Source organism: Macrobrachium nipponense, chromosome 42 (genome assembly GCF_015104395.2).
Source record: "Macrobrachium nipponense isolate FS-2020 chromosome 42, ASM1510439v2, whole genome shotgun sequence".
Lineage (NCBI taxonomy): Eukaryota > Metazoa > Arthropoda > Malacostraca > Decapoda > Palaemonidae > Macrobrachium > Macrobrachium nipponense.
In genome coordinates this window covers 43,499,517-43,521,310 of record NC_061103.1, presented here as the reverse complement: position 1 = coordinate 43,521,310, position 21,794 = coordinate 43,499,517, and the positions used below count along the sequence as shown (strand labels likewise).

At 41.9% G+C, this 21,794-nt stretch overlaps 2 long non-coding RNA genes across 3 annotated transcripts in view; both read left to right on the top strand.

The window, feature by feature from the left end:
* LOC135213171 (uncharacterized) overlaps positions 1-21,794 on the top strand; it is a 110,202-nt gene that overhangs the window by 67,179 nt on the left and 21,229 nt on the right. The window contains exons 2-3 of one of the 2 annotated variants that reach the window (XR_010314090.1): positions 4,579-4,739; positions 10,142-10,219. This is a non-coding gene — a long non-coding RNA (uncharacterized LOC135213171). The remainder of the gene's footprint in view (positions 1-4,578; positions 4,740-10,141; positions 10,220-21,794) is intronic. The other variant, XR_010314091.1, reaches the window with a different exon arrangement.
* Positions 1,090-2,493, top strand: LOC135213444 (uncharacterized). Its single transcript, XR_010314125.1, has 2 exons — positions 1,090-1,254; positions 2,132-2,493. It is a non-coding gene; the product is annotated as an uncharacterized LOC135213444 (long non-coding RNA).

The window sequence follows — 21,794 nt, the reverse complement described above, 5'->3', positions numbered from 1 at the left end:
GGGGTTTCTTTTCTGAGGAAATTGATTATTATAAGTCATCTGCCTACAGGTTATTACTACCTTCCCTACCTACCTACCTGCCTCCCTACCTCCCCTATCTATTTTCGTCTGTGGTATGATCCAAGTAATAGTAGGCCTACGTTAATGAAAAAAAAAAAAAAAAAAAAAAAAAAAAAGTTTGTTTGGGAAAAATAACTCTTGCTCAACAGTCTTTGGGATTAGTGAATTGGTCAGGGCCTATAAAATATCCATTATTATTATTTCTTATTTTTTTCTATCACAGTCCTCCAATTCGACTGGGTGGTATTTATAGTGTGGGGTTCCGGGTTGCATCCTGCCTCCTTTAAAGAGTCCATCACTTTTCTTACAATGTGCGGCGTTTCTAGGATCACACTCTTCTGCATGAGTCCTAGAGCTACTTCAGCCTCTAGTTTTTCCAGATTCCTTTTCAGGGATCTTGGGATCGTGCCTCCTAGTGTTCCTATGATTATGGGTACATATCCCATATCCTTCTTATTTCTATTTTCAGGTCTTGATACTTATCCATTTTTTCCCTCTCTTTCTCTTTAACTCTGGTGTCCCATGGTATTGCGACATCAATGAGTGATACTTTCTTCTTGATTTTGTCAGTCAACGTCACGTCTGGTCTATTTGCGGTTTTTTTTTGCCGCTTTTTTGCCCTGTTGTTGTTGTTGGGAGCAGACCCTCTTTGATACATGTTTTGTTGAAAACTCTCATTATTTTCAACAAAATAATAATATTTTATTATTATTGGCGAAACAAATCCACAGTTATGTAAACGTGCATATATTTAAATTTAAAACTTTAAGGAGGATAGCTTTCTGGAATCTGTTCGGTTCCCCCTATCAATCTGGCTTGTTGATAGAGCACTCCAGCAGAGTAGACATAACAGGAGTCAAAAATTAGCGACTTGTTTATGAACACTGGAACCGTTCGTTTCCTGATAAAAGTCCCGCTGACAGTCGTCTGGAACGTCTGTCTAATTAGTCCTTGCCCAATGCGGTCGTTTTACAGGGAGGCAAGGTAAATATTTATCAAGTGGCCAGAAGCAACCTTAATCACCTGTCACGTTTAGGGTTGGATACACCCGCATGGCGTTGGTGAATTGGTTGAGAATTGAGATCAGTGGAAGGTTCAACGCTGAACACTGCTATCTAGGAATTTTGGAGGAGGTGGTGGTTGCCTTCGCTTATTCATGCTCTTCCCTATCCTGAGTAGATCATTTTCCTGAAGGTATGTGCATTTTTTCTTTTATTTTTTAGTACTTCAAATACGAACGTCCTTTCTTGACAACTGATATGGTATAAACTCATCGCAGATTTGGTCATAAAGTAGTTTTACATTCTTAATACGACTTTCGTCTTGGATTGGTTGGTTTTACAACTGCAAAAGGATCCTACACATCAACTTCATTTATCTGCATTCCCTGATGAATCTAAAGCGGCCAGATAAAGCCAGATAAAGCCTCTTCATCGAAAGTAGACCGAATATTCTTATAAACACACATCTCCCAAGTCGTCGTCTCCTCCTCCTCCTCCTCCTCCTCCTTCCTTTACTACTTAAGCCCTTTATTTATTTATTATTATTATTATTATTATTATTATTATTATTATTATTATTATTATTATTATTATTATTATTATTATTATTATTATTATTATTATTATTATTATTATTATTATTATTATATTATTATTATTATTATTATTATTATTATTATTTTATTATTATTATTATTATTATTATTATTATTATTATTATTATTATTATTATTATTATTCCAAAGAAAACTCATAATCACATGAGTTAATAATAATAATGGAAAAGTAAATCCACAATAGTAAGTCTGTTTGATCATGGTATTTAAAATACAAAGCAGAAAGCCTTCGATGACCTGCACGGTCCTCCTTGTCAATCTGACAAGGAGGACCGTGCAGGTCATCGAAAGCTTTCTGCTTTGTATTTTAAATAACAAGATCAAACAGACATATTATTGTGGATTTACTTTTCCATTATTATTATTATTATTATTATTGTGACTCCTTATGCTGGACTAAACCTCATTATTTTGTCTAACACTTTGGTTAATAAATTATATGATTTCTTTTAGGACAACTGTTCCTCCATCCCCACAGCAAGGATTGTCCGAGAACAGTTTGCTAAACAGCGTGACATCGTTTTCCTTCCTTCCTTAGCGGAGCAAAGCATGCGAGCGACCTGAACCCGATCGAGAATGTCTGGGGGAACATCGGCTGAGGGTCAGGAGCGTAACCATCAGCATCTTGTCTTTTCCAGCACGTTCGCAACCCACAAGTTGTGTATAACCACATCTCGTCAAAAAACAGATCGCAAGATGTTAACGCACATAATGGTGGATGGACAAAATAATGTGTCGAATGCTATCTTGTTTTGCTTGCTTTCAGTTCTACAATTCAACATTGTATAAATAGAAATAAAAAATATTTATTTCCATAGTGATTTAACTATACCTTGACCACAAAATAATGTAAGGAATGTTGTGGGAATGGAAATTGGAAAAAAAAATAAACTTATAGCTTCAATCAATCTGTATCGCTTTAGTCCTTAAACAAAGGTTAGTTAATACGAAGTTATGATTGCGGTTAAACACTGAATATCAAAATGTGTAATACGTAGTTTTCAGATATTTTCTATAAATTCATCGATAAATCCAGTTGATTTTAATGAAATCTCATAATTATATGTAATTATAAAATCTCATAATTATGTAATTATAAAAAGCATTAAAAACACTTGGGTCTTGGGTATTTTAATTTTTACCAATGATTATGACCAAGGACCAGCCCAAATGAGGGAAGAAATTTAATAGTAATTTAAGTTAAATGTCAAGAATAAATCTGAACCTGACGATTAATGAAAGCAATTCAGTCCATCTCTTTATCGCTTTGCATCTACCCGCATATTATGACCGTGTGTAGGTGTAAGGTCAAATTGCTCATTATTTTGTCTGTACAAACCTTCAGTATTATATCTTAGGAAGCTCCTAATTACATTCCCTAGGGGGTAATTCCGTTTTCAAGTGGGTCTTTGACAACCGATGAATTTGCGAACTACCACTCGTCATGAAATCGTACCTTACTATTCTGCGAATGACCATCACGAAATTCAATTTAACGAAAACGAAAATACGATTGATGATTTTTTTCCTTGATGTTTTGTTAGGTCACGTGTGGAGGGAAATTTTAACTATTGAACGAGGTCTTCGAAACAGTTGGTTTGACTTTATTGACTTGTTTCACACAAGTATGGACGAAGACACGGAGATATCGGACTTATCTTATTGCATAATCACATGGTTATACAACATTAATCTAATCGGGTCCCTGTTGTCATTCCCAAGGTATTATAAAAGGTCTATATAGTATTGTTTAACAATACCAAATAAAAAAAATTTACAGAAAATAAACCCAACCATAGTTCTCTCTCTCTCTCTCTCTCTCTCTCTCTCTCTCTCTCTCTCTCTCTCTCTCTCTCTCTCTCTCTCTCTCTCTCTGTTATAAAATTTTAATAGTTTCTGTTGTCATTCTCTAGGGATCATAAACGGTCAATCCAGTATTGTTTAATATATTACCAACGGAATTGACAGACAATAAACATAACCATAGTTCAGGCTCTCTTTCTTTCTCTTATACAACTTTTATATAGTCTTTGTTGTCATTCCCAATGTATCATAAAAGGTCTAATTAGGCCAACGAAATTGACATAAAATGAACCCACCAATACTTTAATCTCTCTCTCTCTCTCTCTCTCTCTCTCTCTCTCTCTCTCTCTCTCTCTCTCTCTCTGCTATACAATTTTAATAGAGTTCCTGTTGTCATTATCAAGGTATTATAAAAGGTCAAGTCTGTAATATTCAATAATACCAACGAAATTGACAGAAAATAAACCCAACCATAGTTCAGTCTCTCTCATCATATCTAAGTACTGAATTTATCAGTGTGCAATCATATCTACCACTGATATGAAGACCATCAGGGTGGTTATGTTGTTACTCGGATGACTCGAGAAATGGACATCTAGGCTACTCCGGTGAGACGCGGCTCGTATAAAAAAAACATGTGATGCACTGGATACATTTGTTCCTTCATACATCTGGTTGTCTGCTAATTCCTCCCCAAGCCTTCCGTCTCACATAACCTGTCAGTGGCTCTCATAGTTGCTTTTATGAAATTATATTTATAGCTCTTGAAATTTGTGGTTTATAATCTCATTACTTTATAAACTGATGGATTATGTAAATCGAAAGCGTATTTCCATTCAAATAATAATGTTCTGAAATTGACACCAAATATCTACTTTGAACTAAGTTGGATTTCAGCAGACGCTGCAGCAGCCACACCTGAATGTAACGATGGTTGACGATGTAGGATCAATCAGGACTGAACATGATTTTTACCATTGCTATTTCAATTACTCTTTACTATACAATTTCTCTCTTTATTTAACAACAACTCGTTTATTCGTATACCATTTGATAGAGGCGGGACATTCGGAATTTATGACTTCGCTCTTTTACAGGTAGCAGTCGGCGTGAAAGATCGTTATCATAACTCAGTCAAGCAGTCTCGTATATTGAAGAATGGTATTGTACTAATTAAGGAACCCTTTATTAAGAGAAGCTGCGAAAAAACAGCATTATGAGAACTCGTCAAATCTAAAAGAACTGAAACCGGATATTAGTATGTATATTTTACTGTATTGCATGCGTGATTGCTTTTTGCATATTTAGTTTCTACATTCTATCATATTCATGTTTATATATAATAGAATGTTTTTTGGGGTAGTTTAGAAAATAAGGTATAATATACATTTTATCCGTTTCTTATATAAAATTTGTTTTCTTATTTAAAAAGGATCTCTTCAGCATTGTTTAATTGTTTCAAGAGTTCGTTATCGGTAGTAAGTAATATTGGGAATAATTTCGGGAGAAGTTTGTGAAATTTTTGAAGGTTTTGAAGTTGTTCATACCTTTCACATTGAGTGGGATGTCAGTGGCTCATCGTTGCACCAAGTATTTGGGATGTCACACAAAAATGGCACCCTTTTTTTTTTCCAATTTCGATTCGGCACGAAAAGCACCTTTTTTTTTTTAACTGCGTATTTCTTTCAATTAAGATTCTGCAGAAAAGTATTGATTTTTTCCAATGTCGATCCTGCAGGAAAAGCACTTTTTCTAATTGCGTATTTTTCCCAATTAAGATATCCTATATAATATGCAAATTATGGTCATTTATATCTTACATTGTGTAGATTATGATACGTCTTACCCTGTATTTTGTAAATTATGATAATGTACGTGTATCCTACAATCTGTAAATTATGTTAATCTTTACTTGTAGGCTACAACAACCATTTTTTCTCAAGTTAACTTAAATTCCCACTGTTAATCAGCCTAATATGGTCTATCATTTATAACATCGGCACCACCTGTATCAGTAACGTAGCCTCCATATTTATTTAATAACGAGTGTAAGCCATATTTATTTAATAACGAGTGTAAGTTTACACTCGTTATTAAATAAATGTGGAATAAAAAGATACACGGTCACTCGCCAATACCTAAGCACTGGCACTTACAGAGTAATGTGAGGTGATTTGTCTGTTTTATCAATAACTGGTAATCTAATGAATGTCACACTTATTCGCCTGTTGTAGGTTTTACTTCATTGCCCAAGGCATTTCTTTCTTCTTCTTCTTCTTCTTCTTCTGCTTCTTCTTTATTTGCAGGCCCTAGGACGAATTTTCCCTAATTTATTTGCAATGTTCCTGATTGAATGCAGCAATCACTTAATTCTAGTTTAGTAAATTGTATTTTTAAGACTTAATTTCTTTAGTTAATCGAGGTAATCAGGAAATGTCCAGTAAATGTTGACGTATTTAATCCTATTTTTGACCAGTTAAATAATAAATCACTAAAATAAAATGCTTCCAAGATTTACTAACTATTTTTGTATTAGAAATTCCATGACTTCATCAAATATTTAGTTGATTTATACCTACTTTTCTTATCTACATTTTCGTAATGTAAATATGCACAAACTCATTAGTTTTAAAAATCGAGGCATATCGTTTTAATGACTGTTTAAAACATATAAATTTAATAAGATGAAATGAAAAATTAAAGGTGGTTATTATCGTTTTCATTGGCAGAGAACGTTTCAGGCGTAGTAGTGTCACCTGTGACGTCAATTGTAGTTGAACTTGAAACTCGATAGACAGACAGGTTTATGATCCTTGGAACTTGGATTATGGCTGCAGGGGCAAAGTGTATAAAGGAGTTGGGGAAAAATCCAACTGTAGTCTGTAAGTTTGATCCATGTTGTGTTTTAAATATTTGGGTAGATCTAGGGTACTTATCCGCGGCGGCCTAGACTATGGCAGTTGCGGTTTTTCTATGCAGTTTTACCTACTGAATAAGATTTTTAAGTAATACTTATTCGGACGACTGTAATTAACACCCCCGGGGCCAGTACTAAACACAGCAAAATACATTGGACGCCTCAATCTCTAGTGGATGTCGTATCCGTGGTTACGTTCCTTGCAGTCCGTGGGGACTGCTTCTGTAGAAATACCGCACTTTTTATTTTAATGTAGGAAGCTAGTTAATGTTTAACAGTTTTAATGTTATATAGGCATAGGATTGGTTATTGTAAAATTTAGGCCCATGTTGCCCATGGAAGACAGTGAACCTAGGCACATTTGATAATCTCAAGCACTTTGCCTGTTTTGGTATCACCTAGTAGCTAAGCATATTAAGGAGACTCAAGAGCATAGCATTGAAACTCCAGGGTCGAGTTTTAGTATTATAATATAGTAATACTAAACTTTTTCTACGAAGTTTTGATAATCTGCTAAACAAGCAAACCTAGCCATAACAGGAAATGTTGGCCCTAGCCGTGATTATTGAAGGTGTCTGTAAGTCGTAATTTTCACCTGTCTCACTATAAACTGAAGAATGAGTTTAGGTTAACTTTGTTCAAAAGCTTGCAAATAAGAGGCAGTTCCATTGACAATCATCAGGCTTATTTAAAGCAGATGTAGAATAGAGTAAAATTCAAATTCAACTGTTTGTTTTGTTTGTATGGTGTTTTTACGTTGCTTGGAACCAGTGGTTATTCAGCAATGGGACCAACCCGCGACCACCGAGGTGGGACGCAAACACCATACCAACCACGCCACCGAAGCGCATTTACATTCAACTGAGCACCAGTCATGCAAAGACAAAGAATGGACAAATTTTCTGTTGTATCAACAAGCCAGTAGTGGGTCTGGCCAACCTGTCTTAGTGGGTCCCTGTAATCCTAGTTTCAGCGCCCGATTTTTTTATGAATATATATGAAAAAGCTCTGTCAGTACGGATTCATTATAGCCCGAGACAGCCGTAACCCGGGGACTGCCTAGACCTAATTTAGCCTAAGGATGCTTGGTCATACCTGACCAACAATGTCCGAATACATGGATGCATCCTAACCAGGCATAGGAGCCCTCGGATCTGCTTCCCCAACCGATTCTGACCTAGGGAGCCATCAATCTTAGAAACAGTATTTGCCTCAATACCGGGTTATTGAAGCGAAACGTCTATGAAATTGAGTCAGGGAAAAGCATTCTGTAATGGTTAACAGTAATTTTTTTTAATTAAAAAAAGATAGAAGAACAGCACGCTAGACTGAATAGGGCTTGAAGATATCTCTAGGACAATATGGCCAGTATTGGGAACTTATTCAGAAACAAAGAAAAACTAGTGATAATTTTTGTATCTTACTAGTGTCTTAAGAGGTTTGAAGTGATTTTGTAATAAAATAAATTTGTTTCAGGTGCTGCAGGTTGCTTTAGGTGCTCAGGAAGACCTGAGGGGCACTGGTCTCAAGCTCAAAGCCTTGAACTAGCAAACAATCCCTTTGCAGGTGAAATGAAGGTACTTCATGTGGAATTGATGATAAAAGGTTCAAGTTTGAGGATATCATTGCATGAGAGCAAGGAAAATTAAGAAAGTTGAAGTGCCAAGGTGATGAAGATTACGATTATGGCAAGATAGTCAATAGTAAGATTATATGGGGATTTTGGTAAGGATGGTTGAGGAGAAAGGAGTGAATAGGGCTTGGGCACAACCTGTTAGTAGAGGGAAGCAGAGGATTAGATTGTATGATAAAGTGAAGGAGGATCTGGATGAGGCTAGAGTGGAGGAAGATGCTTTCTATAAAGATAGTTGACGCATCCTTTCCATCTGTAATCATGGTCTTTCTTAACTTGCTCTCCAGCTCATTGACCTTTATCCAGTTTTCAGCCCCTATTCAAAAACATATCTTTTGGACCAGCCATATGAAAGTCTAGAAATGTGATTTTGTGGTCTGTTTAAATCAGTTTAAAAGGATAATAACTGATTAAAGAAAACTGTTGTTTGTTTTGGAGGGGGACAGTCCTTCAGTTGAGGTTCCTCAGCTTTAGTCTCTCAGTAGTTCCTCAGGTTTTCACAAGGGGGATGACCAGTAAAACCCCGGCACTTGGTCAGAACTTTACATTCCTCAAGAAAGAACTTAAAAGTTTTTTTGGATCTTCCAGGTCTGCAGTTGCTTGACTGTGAGACTTGGTAAAATTTAGTGTACCATGTAATCAGGCAATAAAAGGACACTTCCAGTAATCTGTTGTTACTTCAAGAGATCCACCCAAGACCCCTTCTTGGGTCACCAATATAATATTTGAAGAAATCATTCAAGACGTCTAGTGCTCATAACTTTTGGGAATTACTTACTTACCAACTAATTGTCTGACTAACTAGTCAGAATACATTAGCTGAAAATGGTCTTACCAAGTGTATAAAAAGAAACTAAAGACATTTCAGATTGCTGTCCAAGAAAATATACCTTACAACAAAGTCAAGGGGGGTCAACCCAGTGCCTTGGCATCTTTGTATGAGGCACATGTACTGTTAGCAATACTGGCGTATCAAAATTGCTGAAGGGGACAAATTTGATGAGAATTTTTTTTTTTCCAAAAATGTCCAAACCTAAATACCTCCCATTACTCTTGTTAGATTGAGGTGGCACTGTGCCAACATGGGACTTCCTTATACCAGCAGTCCACAGTAAAATGCCTCCCTGAATGAGGCTGACTGACATTGTGTCATGAAAATTACTTTCTTGACAATTTTGTATATTACTTTTAAAAGTAGTAAAGGTGAACAATTATAAACCTTTGTTTCTACAAGTTTCAGATGATTAAGGAAAAATGATAAAGTATTGTATTAAAATGATTTAATGACATATAATAGGGCTAAGGATTTTCAAGACTACATTTCCCTAACATATGCCTTGGATGATAGATAGATAGAAATGTAAGATATACAATTCAGTATATAGTTAAAAATGTAAGATATGCAATTAAGATTCAGGCCTTCAGTGATACCAAATTTATCATTACATAATTTTGCTGGAATAATTTATAAATCTGTAGTTACATGGAAAAATAGGGTATTGTACCCTATTTTTCCAGGTAACTACAGATTTCACTCAGATGTTACCACACAAATGGTTTACTGAACAGGGCTTCAGGTTTACAATTAAACACACATCTGTCAGAGACTCCCCCTTGAATAATCTGTGGCTCAAATACAACACCAAGAAGAATATTCTAGTTATCCAAACAACGCACAGTGCAGTAAGGCAGAGTAACCAGAGCATATAGAATTGACAGAGGAGAATGTATGAAACCCTGGTAAGTATATGCACTATAAAACGTAAAATTAAAAGCTACAATACAGTAGTACAATATATTGAAAGCAGTGTGCTATAACAAATGGCTTCTTACTAAAATTATAGGTAGTCCTAAATATGAAGCTAAGCACAAGTAACACACTCAACTAAGCACAGAAAATTAAAAAAGAAACTTGCGAAGTGATGAAAAAGTGAGAGCAGAGAACATAGAAATCAGTTACAGATTGTATTGGGAGTAGAAGAGTGTTGATTAAACTAGTGTAAAAAAAACTTCAAGGTCGGAAAAGCGAAGCTGAATTATACAACTATAGTTTAAGGAAGAGGGTAAAGAATTAGGCAGTGGAATAATCTCTAGGTCTTTGTCATTCCAGGTCATCTGCAGACTGAATCAAACAAAGTGGGAAGCTTCCACAGTTCAATGGAGCGAGTGGTATATAACAGAAGAAAATGTAAGTACAATAAAATATTTATTAAACTGAAAACAGAATTAATATTTGTATCAAAACTCCAAACCTATTACTTAACAAATGTTTGTCTTCTAGGTTGCAATCAAATTCTAATCAAAGTTTACATAGCAGTAGTCATTATTTGAATGCATGTTTAGGATAAAGGGAAAGCCTTGTCTCTTGTCTCGGATGCTACTCTATGCAATTCTGAGGTTAGGTTGTGGAATCTTCAAATGTTTGCAAAGAGAATCCTCCTCCCAGCCGTGCAGATTGGTTAAGTAAGAGGTTTTTATTTATGGAAAATTTAAGATTCCTACAAGGAACAAATCCAGAGAGCTTCCTCATACAATATCTATGGTCACATTGTAGTCCACATACAAACCCACACAGTTGTGTTCATTCCTTGAATGAACTGTGTGGAAATGATAAACACACATACATGGACCTTTAATACAGTAATCTGAAATCTTGGCTCCAAGACAGGATGCAGACTGTCTGGCATCAGTAAGTAGCGGCAGAGTTGGGATTTAATGAAGTAGTCTCGCCTGGTTGCAATGGACTTTTTGAAGAAGTATCATAACCAAATTTATATTCTTAATAAAAGCAGGGAAAAGGTATCATCAAAGTTCATGAACCTAAATTAATGACCAATCCTATGGAAAGTACAGTATATCCCATAATAGTGAGGTTCCTTAGACAGCAATAACCACTGTTTATGGCCTGCTTTCCTTTGAACAAATCTACCATGATTCTTTTGCAAGTGCTGGAATTCCTGCCTGTAGTTATCAGTACATGGAATTTTTGACAAATGGCAAGAGGACAACTGTGAGGGGAGCTTCTGCCAAAACAGGAGAGTTCAGGAAAATATGTGCCTCTTGATGGTGCATGCAGTATCTCAGCACCTCAGTGGCGTGGTCGGTATGGCGTTACCGTACCACCTTGGTGGCCTTGAGTTTGATTCTCGGGCATTCCACCGAGGGGTTAGAGATGTGTATTTCTGGTGGTAGAAGTTCACTCTCGACGTGGTTTGGAAGTCACGTAAAGCCGTTGGTCCCGTTGCTGAATAACCACTGGTTCCACGCAACGTAAAAAACACCATACAAACAAATACAAACATGGAGTATCTCCCAAACTGCCGAATTAGGAGAGGCAAACTGAAACCTGAAAAATAATCTTGATTCACTGTGGGTGAACCCCATATTTTATTTGACAATTTTTCCACAGTCAAGTGGGGTGGCCATTGAAGAAAAGGACTAATCTTTATTTGCAGTGTCTGTAACTAAATTACACTTATCTGCTGCAAACCATCTCATACTTAGGTACTCTAGTCTGGTGACCATCATGCCCCCATAGTTCTGCAGGTGTGCAGCAACATTGAAATATTCTATATCTAGGGAGTTTATCTTTCCTGTAAAGAGGCACTTGAAAAATCAACCAAGTTCTTAATTGCTTAATTTTATAAATATAGCTGTCAAGGTAGCAGTGGGGCACTTTCAACCATTCCAGCGCTTCGGAGAATAAAAAGGGAATTGAAATGGTTGGTCAGCAAAACAAAAAGATAGAAAATAAAGGGAATGGCGTACAAGGATCCAGAAGTGGAACTGGGAGAACCTGTCCACAGTAGTCATTATAGATGTTAAATGGCAAGATTGAAGAATGCAGAAATGGAGGTAAAGTAAATAGCTAAAAAGTGGGTGCAACTTACAGCACTACTACTCTTCTACAGGGTTCTTAACCGCTTGAACCCAGAAGTGCCTTTCAGTTTGTTGTGTACAGAGGTATGGCCCCCCTCTCGCACTTGCCTCCGGTCTTAAGATTTGTTGAAAAGTGGGCAGAGCATTAGACGTTGGTACATGAATGTGGTTATTTTCAGCTGGTACAGACTCTCGCAGAGATTAATCGCGCGACTTGTTTAAAATTAGTTATAAATAGCCCATTCACTGTGAGACGCAGTTGTTCTATGATTGAAATACATATCCGTGCTGTAAATGGAGGTTATTTCAACACAATACCTGTGTTAATCATTACACCAATTGTCGTCTGCGATACGTGTCTTCAGATAATTCTTTAATTATGGCAGAAGTATGGGTTGATAAATTGTTTTGGACTGATGGGATTGCTTTATAAAAGTCACACCCATGCTTATGGAATGTGAAATTCAATTATTATTCCAACAGAAATCGGGAAAATATTGCTTACGGTATGTTAGTCAACAAGCTAAAGGTTAGATATCCAGATGCTACACAGGAAACTGCCACCACAAAAATAAACAAACAATATTTGAAGTGCATTCCAGGATGATATTCCCCAAGCCTTGGAGGAGATATCGTCACATTGAACTTTAGGTCCTCATAAACTCTCCGTCACTAAATACCATTTGTGGCAGTTAGTCTATCGGCAGGAGATATAGATTCCCTAAGACAGGTGTCTAATTTCTTGATATAAGGTGTTATTAATGCCAACAGTTCCCAACATTAACCCTTGCCCACCCTCAAATAATTATACCAATCACCTGGATGACTGATTTCATTTATGAGAGATGCATGAGAAAATTCATTTCTTTTAAGCAATCAGTCTTTTACCCAGTGGTACCTCTTTCTGTTCTTAGCACGGTTCTTCATTTTGACGCAAACCAAAGCACAAATTGCCATAGTTTCTAGTTTGCTGTTGGAGAGTACCTCGGTCATCACTCTAGCACATCCAAGAAGCAAATGAGCAATTTACACAGACCAGGTTGTGACATCGGTGGCCGTGCCATTTCTTTTGACACCCCTCCCCACTTTCGACATGTCTGGGGACAATTCTGAGCCTTAATGATCCACCTGAGTCTAAAGCTGTAGGCACCAGGGAAATTCTTGTAAGCAGAATATCTAGATTTGTTCAATGTCTCTAAATTGAAACCTAAATTTGTAGAGACAGACTTTATTTATCTCCTTAATGGTACTTTAGAGGTTTGTTCAAATAGTTCTTTGAATACCCTTGTGACCTTTATGGTAAATTCAGTTTCTTGTTGATTGGATGAGTGTCGATCACTCTCATCTGACCTACAATTGCCTTGAATAACATAAAACTCCTAACTGCAAGATCCAAGCAACCCAACCTTAATTGACTATATCTCTTGAGGATCCTCCTCTTGACTACTCACAAGTACATTGCACTAATTGTGCACTTATGAATGGTAGTTTGTGAGATATTGATGAACTTGGTGGAGGAAAAACTGAATGAATATTGTATCTGTCTTCGAGTGCAGCCACTTTTCACTTTTGTGCTATTTAAAGCATCTTAAATGGTAAACTGGTGATTAGACTTGAGAGAGAAAAGTTCTGCAGCTGCTCTTTCTTCCCTTGTCCCACAATTGTGCTATCATCTTTGTTGACTCTTACTTGTAAGCCTAGTAAGAGAGCTAGAAAATCTTGCTAGAGGCTAAACAGCACAGGAAAATTAGGCCCTTGGCAGTTTTATTGTTCCTTGTCAAGAGTACAGTATATAAGCCTATGAGAGTCACAAGCATCATTCACAAATAGGTTTTGCTTCCCCAATCTATTTGCAGTACAATTTTCCCAGAAAATTTTGAGCCTGTTTGTAAGGAATTAGGCACTGATAATTAAAGTAGTCTGGCTAAACTGTTTATTAAATATGTTAACTTATATACTGATTATTATTATTATAATCATGGACTACCATTTTAGAACAACCTTGAAATTGCAATGACAAACCTTCCTATCAGTCTTACAGCTGTAATGCCATGTTGTTTCGACAAAGAGTTTTCTCTTCAGCCTACCATAGTTATTGCTATGTTAGAGGACTGTAAGGATAGTATGTGTGCTACTTGTACAAAAAACTTAACACTACACATATAATGGTCTTGGATTTCGGAAACACCTGTAATGAGACTCGGGAAAAATAGCTGTTTACCAAAATCATTACCATTCTAGAGGACTGTAGATGTAGTGTATGTGCTACTTGAACAAAAACAAACACTTTGCTTATACAACGTTTTTGGATTTCTGAAATAGCTGTAATGGAAGTAAAAGGCTTTTACTTGTTCATGGAGTTCCCCACTGGACGCATGGGTTGCAAACTCAACTATCAATCTGGTATCCCGAGTTCGCTCCCAGCTGGTCACAATGCTAAGTAACCAATTGGTTCCTAGCCACATAAAAAGAAAAAAATAAATCTAATCCTTTGGGCCAGACTTGGATTAGCTGTTAATCACTCAGCGGTCTGGTTAACAAAGATATATACTTATTCATGTTTTTTCTGTACAATAGCTGTAAAAAGTAACCATCAACATTTTTATATATCAGCAAAATGACAATTTGTCGAAAATTGCATTTTTCCTAACTATACAAACCTGAGGTCCTTTAACAATAGGAAGGTAACTAGCGGCAGCTGGGGACGGTCGTAAGCTTCGAACAAGGGGAGAACTGGTAGTTAACTGCTTGTCCGATCGTGCGCGCGCCGCGCGAAGCCGGGCGGTGAGAATCACTTTTGCTTTATGGCCCATGCAAAAAGTTGCAGAGTGGAGGGGTGGTATGAGGTGGGACTATATGTAAAGGACCTCAGGTTTGTATAGTTAGGAAAACTGCAATTTTCGACAATTGTCATTTGTTCCGATACGTAATACAAACCCTCGTCCTTTAACAATAGGAAGACTCACTTCTTGGTGGGTGGAATCTGAGTCTTTTTGGTGAACAGACCTGGTGTTCGTCCAACCTTGGAATGCCTCCCTGGTCGTAAGAGCAAGGGAGGGATCCAAACCTCTGTCCGATTGATCGGGGTGTCACCGCAGGATCAATGGTCAGACTCTGAGCCAAGTACTAAAGAGAGAGGCAAGCGTATCTCTTCGTACCAGCATTGCAAGAACTTGTTCCTGTACAGGAGCCAATATAAAGTTATGAGTTTGTCTCAAGTAGGCATCCACTCCTTCCCCCTTGTTGGAGGGAGTGGAGGATATTTGCTTCTATCCCTAACTAAAGGGATAGATTGGGGCTCGGTTGAGTAGCTTACCTGCATCGGATTCCTTTCCAGCATGGTGACGACCGTGACCCTCTGCCCACAGGTAGAGAGAGAGAAAGATGGAGAAGAGAAGCCAGTCGCACTCTCATTCAACCATTCATTCCTACAGTCACACCAGGAAATCGATGCTGTTCTGCCTGCTCGGAGTGCTGGGTAAGCTTACACAACGTGTTGAGCAGCCACCACAGGTCCCAAGGAAAAAGTATCCAAGGACTTGTGGGCAATATCCCGAAGGTAGAAGGACGTGAAGGTAGTCTGGTTGGCCCAGACACCTGCCTTCAGGACCTGCGCCACGGAGAAGTTCTTGCGGAACGCCAAAGAGGGTCCAATACCTCTGACTTCGTGGGCTCTCGGTCGGAGCGTACGGATGTCCGTCACTACCATCAGCCTCGTACGCTCTCCTGATCACCTCACGCAGCCAGAAAGAAAGCGTGTTCTTGGATACTTCTTTCTTGGTAACCCCAGTGCTAACGAAGAGGCGTCGACACAGGCCTGAGGTGTAGAGTTTTCTTCAGATAGCGCCGTAGCGCCCTCACAGGACAAAGCAGCATCTCATCCGTATCGTTGTCGGTGAAATCCATTAGGGAGGGGATTGTGAAAGACTCGAACCTGTCGTCAGGGATCGACGGATTCTGAGTCTAGCTACGAAATTCGGGACGAAATCGCGCGTCACAGATCACCAGCCCCTGGAATGTTTAACATCGAAGGACAGACCATGAAGTTCCCCTACTCTCTTCGCGATGCCAGGGCCAGCAAGAAGAGGGTCTTGAGGGTCAGATCCCTGTCTGACGACTCTCGGAGTGGCTCGAATGGTCTTCGAGTCAAACTCCTAAGGACGAGAGTCACATCCCACTCAAGGGGGCCTGAGCTCCCTGGGTGGGCAAGACCTTTCGAAGCTCCTCATTAGCAAGGAGATCTCGAACGAGTTCGAGATGTCCAGTCCCCTCAGTTTTTAGGACGAGTGCCAGTGCAGCTCTATATCCTTTAACTGTGGTACTGAGAGGAGCTTCTCTCGGCGAAGAAATACGAGGAAATCCGCTACCTGCTGAAGAGTGGCTCTGAGAGGAGATAGACCCCGTCTACGACACCAACCACAAAGACGGCCCACTTCCCTGGTACACAGCTGCAGAGGCTGTCTGACGTGTCCAGCCATCTCTGTTGCTGCGCTGCGAAGAAAAGCCTCTCGTTCGCAAGAGATGGTGGATAACGCCAGCCGTGAAGTTGTAGGGACTGGACTGCTTGGTGGTACCGCTCTACGTGTGGCTGGGCTAGAAGGTTGTGCCAGTGGGGCATCTCTCTCGGTTCTTCTGCAAGAAGAGCCAGCAGGTCCGGATACCAAACGGCTTGAGGTCGTTTGGGAGCACCAGGATCATCCTGATTGGGAGTGACCAGCGCTCGGCTGATCACTTTCCGAATCAGACAAAAGGGAGGAAAGGCGTAGACGAAGAGGTTGTCCCAGGGTGTTGAAGAGCGTCCTCTGCAGCTGCCCATGGGTCCGGCACGGCTGAGCAAAAAACTTGAAGTTTTTTGTTGTGCCGGGTGGCGAACAGGTCTATGACCGACAACCCCCACAGGTTGAAGACGTTTCTTTTTTTTTTTTCCTTTCCCGCCACTTCTGGGTGTAGGGACCACTCGTCCCTATTACCTGATCCCGACGGCTGAGCTTGTCCGCTACTACATTCCTCTTGCCTGGAATGTAGCGTGCTGACAGCTCTATCGAGTGAGCCGTGGCCCACTCGTGCACCTGCACAGTCAACTGGTGTAGCGGGAGAGACACTAGGCCCCCCTGCTTGTTGACGTATGCCACTACTGTGGTGTTGTCGCACATCAACACCACCGAGTGTCCCATCAAGCTGGTCTTGGAACTCTTGGAGAGCGTAAAACGCCGCCTTGAGTTCCAGGACATTGATGTGAAGGTGCTTGTCGTGATGGTCCCACACACCTGCAGCCAGCAACTCCTCCAGGTGTGCGCCCCCATCCCTCGGTCGATGCGTCTGAGAACAGCAGCATCTCCGGGGGGGAGTGCGTAGGGGCACTCCTCTTAAGAGGTTCCTGTCGTCGAGCCACCAGGCTAGGTCCTGCCTCACCTTCTCCGTGATGGACACGGGGAAGTAAGGTGGATCCTTTACCTGTGACCAACTCTCCCTTAGTCTCCACTGGAGAGACCGCAGGTGAAGACGTTCCGTGAGGAACTAACTTCTCGAGTGACGACAGGTGGCCGATCACGACTTGCCATTGCTGAGCTGCCTGTTCCTGCCGAGACAGGAACCGGCCGGCTGCCTCCCTGAATTTGCTGATCCTCAAGTCTGCGGGGCGACTTGAGCTGCTACCGTATCGATCAGCATACCCAGGTACTTCATCTTCTGCTTGGGTTCGAGATCGGACTTCTCGTAGTTTATCACGATCCCCAGATCGCGACAAAACTTTAGAAGTCGATCCCCTGTCCTGCAGCAACTGCGAGCGGGAGCTCGCCAGGACCAGCCAATCGTCGAGATACCTCAGAAGACGTATCCCGTGCGAATGGGCCCAAGCAGACACCAGCGTGAACACCTCGTGAACACCTGTGGGGGCGGTTGAGAGACCGAAGCAGAGTGCCCTGAATTGGTACACCGTCCCACCTTCGAAGATGAAGCGGAGGTACTTTCTGGAGGACTGATGGATGGGTATTTGAAAATACGCATCCTTCAGGTCCACCGAAAGCATGAAGTCGTTCTCCCTGATGGAGTCCAGCACGGACGTGCCGTCTCCATCTTGAACCGAGTCTGGCGAACAAATCGGTTCAGGGGTAGAGAGATCTATCACCGGGCGCCAGCCCTCCCCCCGATGCCTTTTCCACTAAGAAAAGGCGGCTGTAAAAGCCCGGTGACCGATCTACTACGACTTCTACAGCTTCGTTTGGTCAGCATGGTCTTGATCTCCTGCCGAAGAGCGTCGTCCTTTGAGGATCCCAGCACATAAGTCTGAAGATGGACCGGGTTGGAGGTGAGGGGTGGTCGAGATTCGAAGGGTAGTAGATATCCCTCCCGAAGGACGTCTACTATCCAGGTCGGCACCGTAGCGCTGCCAAGTTGCCCAATGGCTCGCTAGGCACCCCCCACTTCCGGCAGCTGGTGAGGGGGAACGCCGTCCCTAGCGTTTCCCACCTCGCTTCGACTTCCTTCCCAGCACCTCCTCGGGGAAAGGGGGAAAGGAGGGCTGGGAGGAGGGCTGGTTACGGCCTCCTTTACCAGAAGTTGAAGCAGGAAGAGTCTTTCCTCTGGGGCTTCGATGGAGCAGCCGTCTTAGCAGCCGAGGAAGCGCTAGCTAAACTCTTAGGCTTAGCCGCAGTTGTACGAGGTTGCCCAGAAACCTTCGTAACTGCCTGGTGAACCAGACGGTCACTGTCATCAGTGCGCCGTCTTTCCACCGCAGCGTCCACCATCTCTCCAGGAAAGAGAGCGGAGGAACTCTTCATTGGTCCGTTACGGAGTCCATTTACCGCCTCACGCCCGGCCCCTTGGCTACTCGTGTAAGGACAGCGTCCCTACGACGGAGAACCAAGTTGGCCCACAGGTTTGCCGTCTGATGGGCGAGGTAGGAGATGGCCCTACTCCAGACTGGCACAGTCTCCTGAAGTCGGGGTCTTCTTCGAGGGCAGCACCCCCCCGGAGTCGGCCGCGACCTTGGATACTGTGAGCGGACCACAGATCCAACCAAGAGACTGCCTGGAAAGCCGCCATAGCGGTAGCTTCCAGGCCCAGTGCCTCCTGCTGCGAGAACCACAAGTTCTCCGACAGGAGCTGCTGCAGGGACACACCTGGAGTTAGCCTAGCTAGCTCCGGGTTTAACCTGTTTGGGCGGTATTGGTCCCCGTCTTCTTCTTCTTCTCAGAAGAAGAGACGGACCCTGTTCCCGAGGGAACAGGAGGACCAGCAGAAGCACCCCCCGTCACGCCAGAGCGAGACGGGCCCTTCGAAGGTCCCGCAGGAGCCTTCTTAGGGGGGAGGAGGCAGCGCCTTCTTCTTCTTCGGCTTGGAAGTTGAAGGGGAGAGGCGGCAACAGACGACGAAGAAGACGATGAAGACGACGACGACACCTTCCTCTTCTTCTTCTTCTTCTTCGTCAGCTCTCTCAGGACGGACGTCAGGTCTTCCATCCACGAAAGTCGGGCCAATTGCCAAAGCAACACGCCCCGACTGATCCTGTCCGGAAGGACCTGAGACCGGTGCAGCACCTCCATGACGAGACGCGACGTGGGCAGGGGCAGGCACGGCAGGAGCGGCAGGAACATCAACAGCAGGACCAGCACCATCAGGACCAGCACCAGCAGGACCAGCACCAGCAGGACCAGCACCAGCAGGACCAGCACCAGCAGGACCAGCTCCAGCAGCAACATCGGCATGAGCGTCCCGCACTGCGCACTTCGTAGGAGCGGCGCAAGCGGCTGGGCCAGCAACATTAGCTGCAGGTACGGCAGGTACGGCAGCATAGTCCGGCGTCACAGGTATCTCCGATACAGCCAAACTCATCATTGGGACGGGCGGCAGATCCAGGGGCGAACTTTTGGGACAGCGAAAGTCGGGAGTCGGCAGCACATAAATCCAGGTGGTGGCGGCACGCCCCTCTTAGGTACGGCAGCAAATCGGCTTCTGGATTGATGCCGGTGTGGGTCACCGACGCAATGTTGTTGCGTATACACTACATGAGGAGGGGCGGCGTACGCTGGTGTGGACATTGTGTTTGTCGTTGTTGTGACTACACCATGTGTTACAACTGCCGACCCCGCCAGTCGTTGAATCAAGCCCTGGATACTAGGGGCGCCCTGCAGTCCCAATGACGCCCACACCTGTCCAAGGTCGTCACTCACAGAAGGCACACCTGAGGGAGGAACAGTCGGGTCAGTTAGAGGGGCACCCTCGCCCGGGGAGGACGAACCCCACCCAGAGCGGACGGAAGACCCCGAGTACAATTGCACATCCGGGTATCGGGCGCCCTCCCTCCTCCACACTCGACGGATCGAGTGAGGAGAAGGACTCCGAAACCCCCCCCGCAGGGGAAGGCGCAAATCATGGGGCTGAGCTGGAGGCAGGAAGGATGACGATGTATCTGTCACCAAAGGAGTCGCTGGAGAGCTTTCCGATGACTCCCTTGGTCGGTCTACGCCTCTTCCTACCCTCGTACAGCAGCCCACTGCGCCTCGGACCAATCCACACACACATTACAAGGTTCGGCTCGGGAGCATTCTCGCCCCCGACACCGATAACACAATTCATGTGGATCAATGTCTGGATAAGAGCGAAATCCGCCGCATTTACGCCCCTCCAGCCCGGGACACACTCTACGGGCAGCTGGTGGGCGCGGCGAAAGCTCTTCTTGATCCATAATTAAATTCCTTTCAATGAAAAATGAAAAAAAGAGTACTTACAATTTCAATCAAGACACACAAACCAGTCAGAAGAATTGTAAACATCCAAAGCACACGACGAAAATAGCGGGCAGAGCGATGACGAACACGTCCTGTCACACCACGGCCGAAAGCAAAAGTGATTCTTCACCGCCCGGCGACGCGGCGCGCGCACGATCGGACAAGCAGTTAACTACCGTTCTCCCTTGTTCGAAGCTTACGACGTCCCAGCTTCCGCTAGTTACCTTCCTATGTTAAAGGACCGAGGGGGGGGGGGGGGGGGGGGGGTTTGTATTACGTATCGGAAACAAGGAAATATTTGAGCAGAGCTGTGCAGTCCTAGTATTATTTAGGTGTGAGAAGCAAGAATGGAGATTGAAGAAAAATAACTGAAAACTGGCATTTCTCTCATCATTGAAAAGGAGAGCTATCATGCTAATATGTTAACCAAAGTACAGTATTCATAAATTATTTCCTACTTTTTAAAGTAGCACTCAAGCTCATGCAAAACCAAAAATGATCTTTCTTGTCAAAAGGGTACAACCGTATAAAAACACTGTATAGATAATTCATGCACCATCAACAATATACAATAGAATAAACTTGTATGGAAAATTTATATAAATATTTCTATTGACAAGGACCAGCTAAATGTCAATTTCAGATTCTTACAAGCAGTAATGTATTAATGCATTTCATATCTAAAATTGTCATAAATTACTACCTGCATTACAAATATTGATGATATCGCAAACATTTAAAAACTTGCACATTATTCATCACGCAATTAGGGACCAAGTCATTGGTTCTAAAGACTGCTTTCACTAGATTAGTTATGACAATAAGCCAGGATAACTGGCCTTGAGGTTTTAAAATTTCTCGTAGTTTATCCTTTTTATATTCTGATTGCCCTCCTTGGTAAATCACAGCTGTCAAAATGACTTGGTAAGGAGTGCAATTAGATATTGAAAGAAAATCAAATTTGTTTTCTCAAGTTCTGAGATCACCTACCCAGGCTCAAGTTAATGAAAACTAAATATGTCAGCAAAAGGTTAATTTTATCGAGGATTAATTCCATCCAATCACCTATAATGTTTTTAAAAATATTATTGAGGATTAATTCCATCCAATCACCAATAATGTTTTTTCTTTCAGTTTTGATAATGCTTGCAAGAC